Source organism: Salmo salar, chromosome ssa11 (assembly GCF_905237065.1).
Source record: "Salmo salar chromosome ssa11, Ssal_v3.1, whole genome shotgun sequence".
NCBI classification, from domain to species: Eukaryota; Metazoa; Chordata; class Actinopteri; order Salmoniformes; family Salmonidae; genus Salmo; species Salmo salar.
Window position 1 is genome coordinate 84,164,759 of NC_059452.1, and position 6,118 is coordinate 84,170,876.

The following is a 6,118-nucleotide window of genomic DNA, read 5'->3' on the forward strand; positions in this document are numbered from 1 at the left end:
ATCGCTACCAAAGGTTCTTCAACAAAGTACTGAGTAAAGGGTCTGAATACTAATGTAAATGTGATATTTCTGTCATTTTACTTTTTTATAAATTATCAACAATTTTTTTTTTAAACTATTTTTGCTTTGTCATTATGGAGTATTGTGAGGGGGAAAAAAGAATGTATTCAATTTTAGAATAGGGCTGTAACCTTATAGAATGTGGAAAAAGTCAAGGGTTCGGAATATTTTCCAAGGCACTGTATACACAGTGTTTACATTAATATGTTAGGGTTATGGCTAGGGTAAGGTAGTTTGGTACCAATATCTTCAGCTAACATTCCACTCCTTGCCAAAGAGACTGGCCAGGGGTATTATGGTTAGGGTTAAGGTTGAGCCAAGGTGTAGACATGAAGCTAGGGTTATGGATAGGGTAAGGGTTGAGCCAGGGTGTAGACATGAAGCTAGGGTTATGATTAGGGTTAGGGTTGAGCCAGGGTGTAGACATGAAGCTTGGGTCAGGGCTAGGGTTAGGGTTAGGGTTGAGCCATGGTGTGAACATGAAGCTAGGGTTGGGGTTAAGGCTTGGGTCAGGGTTGAGCCAGGGTGTGAACATGAAGTTAGGGTTGAGGTTAAGGCTTGGGTTAGGGTTGAGTCAGGGTGTGAACATGAAGCTAGGGTTGGGGTTAGGGCTAGGGTTAGGGTTGAGCCAGGGTGTGAACATGAAGCTAGGGTTGGGGTTAGGGCTAGGGTTAGGGTTGAGCCAGGGTGTGAACATGAAGCTAGGGTTGGGGTTAAGGCTTGGGTTAGGGTTGAGCCAGGGTGTGAACATGAAGCTAGGGTTGGGGTTGAGTCAGGGTGTGAACATAAGACGATAGGAAAGTGTGGAGAGACATGGCAGATGACAGTGAGTGGGGCTCCTCTACCTCTGAATTCCCAATTCAACCCCTGATGACTACAAATTCATGATGCCAAACTAAAGTAATACCATTCCATCACCATTCAAGTTTTGTCAATGGGTGAGATGCAGTATGGATTGACGTGTTGTGGTGTGTGTGTTTTTTTAACCACAGCTGACTTGTTGGTAATAAATAAGCTAATCTGATTCAATGCATTTACAGTCTTATTTGACTGGTTGTCATGTGTTGTCAATATATTAAAATAGTTTACAATCAAAGGTTAATGTGAGTTAATCGTGCTACTCATTTTATTGTCATTCATGTCCAGTATGAGGGGTGACAATCAAAACTTGCATCATGATTCCACCTAGTGGTCATTTTAAAGAGCAAGCGGCTCATATTCAATTCTGCACGTCTTTATTTAATCTCAATTTCAGACAAACTGAATAATATGGCAATTGGACCAGCTGTAATCTGAAAGATGAAAAACTATAATTGACCATAAACATTCAACCTACCTTCAAGTAATGACTATTAAAAGTCAGCAAAACAAAAAACATCAACGAGTAATCTTCACTACAGATTGCTTTGGCTACAATATAGTTCTATCCTACAATCATGTAAAGGGCCGGTTTCCCCGAACCAGCAGCTACAGTACCATACTGTATGAGTCTGGTCACCCTCTCATGTACTCTCCTCTTCCTCCTCCACCCCAACAGGCAGGTGCTTGTGATGGCGCCCATCATGGCATAAGGGTCACAGCTGGCGGAGGGCCGACAGTCTTCAATGTAGTCCTTCTCCTCCTGGCCCACCTTGCATGGGATCTAGATGCTGGCCACGCGGTTGTCCACCCTGGCATAGAAGTCGCGGGTGATGGAGGTTTCATGGAATCCTGTGAGGCGTCTGATGTTGTCCTGGCCTCCGCGAGGGTCGTACACATGGATGTGCTCGACGTGTTGCTTGCTCAGCTTCTCAATGGCCTGCTCAATATGTCTGTTTGAAGAGGGGAGGGGTTAGGTATTGGACCGAATCTCGTAGTTATACAGCCTTGCAGAACCTTACAGTGCAATAATGTTTTTACAGTAATACTCACTGCAGCCACCCTTCTTCCCTTATTTCCTTGGTGCTAACTTTGGTGTGGCAGCCCGCCCCGTTCCAGTTCCCCTTTAGAACCTTCCTGAAAGACTTGTTATACAGCATTGTAAAAAAAAAAGGTCAAAGTTTACCATGACCTCAGCATTGGTGCCACAGATTCTGAGCCCAGAATAGAGACATGCCTTGTAGTGACACTCCACAATGTCCCTGCCATAGGTATTGTCTGCACCAACCCACAGTGGTATGGACCTGAGAGAGAAAGAGATAGAGTTAAATGGGACCAAATTCAAAGGCCTATTTGATAATATTAAGATTTTATATAGACATATAGATAGAGGTAGATTTAATATATGTAGTACTTTTCCGAGTGCACAAGACCATTTACATTATGAAATTAACAAGGACACATGGTATACTACAATAGAATCAGTCACCTTGGGGACCTGGGAATCCATTTTGGGGCCAGCCATAAGGGTGACCATCCATCCCTATTAGAGTGTACTCCTGCTCCATTCAAAACTAGGGAGTATAGTCCTTCACCTTCTTACAGCCTGAAAGTATGTTACACTCTGTATAGGAGAGAATAGGCATACTGTAGGGTTCGTTTGATTGACAGGGAAATATTAAACAGTCAAAGCCTACAGGCTGCTGTTTATCTTGACCAAAACCAGTTGGTCTCTGTTAACTGATGTAGAAAAATGATCTTGCAGTAACTTTTTTTACAAGTACCTGCAGGCAAGCAGGTTGTACTTAAGGACCTAACACAGGACCAGTTTGTTGGGTGACAGGGTGAAATGGTCCCTGAACATCAAATCAAATTTTATTAGCCACATGCGCAGTGAAATGCTTGCTTACTTACGAGCCCCTAACCAACAATGCAGTTTAAAAAAAATACAGATAAGAATAAGAGATAAAAGTAACAAGTAATTAAAGAGCAGCAGCGAAATAACAATAGGGAGACTATATACAGGGGGGGGGTACCGATACAGAGTCAATGTGCGGGGGCATCGGTTATTTGAGGTAGTATGTACATGTAGGCAGAGTTATTAAAGTGACTATGCATAGATGACAACAGAGAGTAGCAGTGGTGTAAGAGGGGGTGAGGGGGCACTGAAAATAGTCTGGGTAGCCATTTGACTAGATGTCCAGGAGTCTTATGGCTTGGGGGTAGAAGCTGTTTAGAACCCTCTTGGACCTAAACTTGGCGCTCCAGTACCGCTTGCCGTGCGGTAGCAGAGAGAACAGTCTATGACTAGTGTGGCTGGAGTCTTTCACAATTTTTAGGGCCCTTCGTCTGACACCGCCTGGTATAGAGGTCCTGGATGGCAGGAAGCTTGGCCCCAGTGATGTACTGGGCCGTTCACACTATCCTCTGTAGTGCCTTGCGGTCGGAGGCTGAGCAGTTGCCATACCACGCAGTGATGCAACCCGTCAGGATGCTCTCGATGGTGCAGCTGTAGAACCTGAGGATCTGAGGACCCATGCCAAATATTTTCAGTCTCCTGAGGGGGAACATAGCCACTGGGATCAGGTACCTGTCACTGTTGGATCCCTGGACCTGGCAGGTGCTGGAACCATCAAAGTTCTGCCAATATCAATTCCAACATTAACATCATGGAATATAATGCACTGTACTAGAGACAAAATGTTCTGCGAGATGGGCCTAATGCTTTGGGCTTGATGAAGCAAGCAAAACTTTATTATACATGTCACCTCTGGACAAGTATACTTTCTTGTCAGGTAAACACTACAAGTCAAAGTCAGAACTTCTTTTTACCTTCCTGCAGAGGTACAAAGGAAAAAACGTTGTTTTGCTGAGTGGGAAGTTTTGGCCACACAGTAAAACCTGTTGACACAGGCACAGTGGTCTGGTAAGTTACCTTCTATTCCCGAGGGCTCTCTGTCCAGGGTAAGAGTCTTGTTCTTCAGCCCCTCCCCGGAGCCATCGATCCAGATGTAGATAACGTGACACAGGTCGCCCTGAGGGAGGGACAGGTAGTGCTGAAGGATGGCCTTGTTTAGATGAGAGCTGACTGACACAGATGCCATGGATTAGAGTCTAAGGGGGTTAAAATGACAGAGAAACAGATACTTGAGAACACATGCTGTATAGTGACACATAGTTCAGCAGGTAATTGTCATGGTTGTTTCATCAGACGGTGTCATCAGGTGTTGCACAAGACCATATTTTGTATTGTTATTCATGTTCCATTCCATTCCCTTGTACTCTATGCAAATTAGAATTTAACACATTTTTATTTCACAAAATGTATTTAGATCCCAATCTTTTGACGGGACAAATCCTTTGATCCACCCAAAGCCGGGTGGATTTCTGTTGCTTTCAGCAGCATTTCAACCTTACAGGTCTTTGTGTTTGTCTGAAAACAGCAATGGCTAAACAACAGTAAGACTATAGGTCAACAATCCACCTCTACCTCTGTGTAAACAAACCACTAAAGTCAAATGAGGGATTGTCAGGAGCATAATCAAACAACAAGAAAAAGCCTAAATGCACGACCCCTCTAAAAACAAACAAAACATTCAGAATCTGAATGCTGTGATGGATACGCTATAAAGGGTTACTGTGAATTTTACAGTGGTTTACAGGCAGCTCTGTGGCAAGTAACATTATTTATTTCATATTACAGAACACCTACTGTAATATAAATATGGTATCAAAGCAAGTAGAGTTCTGTCCTACTATCCAGGTCTGTACCCAAACAATTTGAACTTCTACTTTAAAAACTCCACCTCTCTAAAAACAAGTCTCTCACCGTTGCCGCCTGCTATAGACCACCCTCTGCCCCCAGCTGTGCTCTGGACACCACATGTGAACTGATTGCCCCCCATCTATCTTCAGAGCTCGTGCTGCTAGGTGACCTAAACTGGGACATGCTTAACACCCCAGCCAACCTACAATCTAAGCTTGATGCCCTCAATCTCACACAAATGATCAATGAACCTACCAGGTACCACCGCAAAGCCGTAAACACGAGCACCCTCATAGATATCATCCAAACCAACTTGCCCTCTAAATACACCTCTGCTGTTTTCAACCAAGAACTCAACGATCACTGCCTCATTGCCTGCATCCATAATGGGTCAGCGGTCAAACGACCTCCACTCATCACTATCAAACGCTCCCTGAAACACTTCAGCGAGCAGGCCTTTCTAATCGACCTGGCACGGGTATCCTGGAAGGATATTGACCTCATCCCGTCAGTAGAGGATGCCTGGTTATTTTTTTTAAATGCCTTCCTCACAATCTTAAATAAGCATGCAACATTCAAGAAATTTAGAACCAGGAACAGATATAGCCCTTGGTTCTCTCCAGGCCTGACTGCCCTTAACCAACACAAAAACATCCTGTGGCGTTCTGCATTAGCATCGAACAGCCTCCGTGATATGCAACTTTTCAGGGAAGTTAGAAACCAATATACACAGGCAGTTAGAAAAGCCAAGGCTAGCTTTTTCAAGCAGAAATTTGCTTCCTGCAATACAAACTCAAATAAGTTCTGGGACACTGTAAAGTCCATGGAGAATAAGAGCACCTCCTCCCAGCTGCCCACTGCACTGAGGATAGGAAATTCTGTCATCACCGATAAATCCACTATAATTGAGAATTTCAATAAGCATTTTTCTACGGCTGGCCATGCTTTCCACCTGGCTACCCCTACCCCGGTCAACAGCACTGCACCCCCCACAGCTACTCGCCCAAGCCTTCCCCATTTCTCCTTCTCCCAAATCCAGTCAGCTGATGTTCTGAAAGAGCTGCAAAATCGGGACCCCTACAAATCAGCCGGGCTAGACAATCTGGACCCTTTCTTTCTAAAATTATCTGCCGACATTGTTGCAACCCCTATTACTAGCCTGTTTAACCTCTCTTTCATGTCGTCTGAGATTCCAAAAGATTTGAAAGCAGCTGCTGTCATCCCCCTCTTCAAAGGAGGGGACTCTCTTGACCCAAACTGCTACAGACCTATATCTATCCTACCCTGCCTTTCTAAGGTCTTCGAAAGCCAAGTCAACAAACAGATTACCGACCATTTTGAATCCCACCGCACCTTCTCCGCTATGCAATCTGCTTTCAGAGCTGGTCATGGGTGCACCTCAGCCACGCTCAAGGTCCTAAACGATATCTTAAC

General features: G+C 44.3%; 1 pseudogene; it reads right to left on the reverse strand.

Annotated features, from left to right (window-relative positions):
* Window positions 1-1,278: 1,278 nt before the first annotated feature.
* Window positions 1,279-4,043, reverse strand: LOC106563344 (glutamine synthetase-like; annotated as a pseudogene).
* Window positions 4,044-6,118: the final 2,075 nt, after the last annotated feature.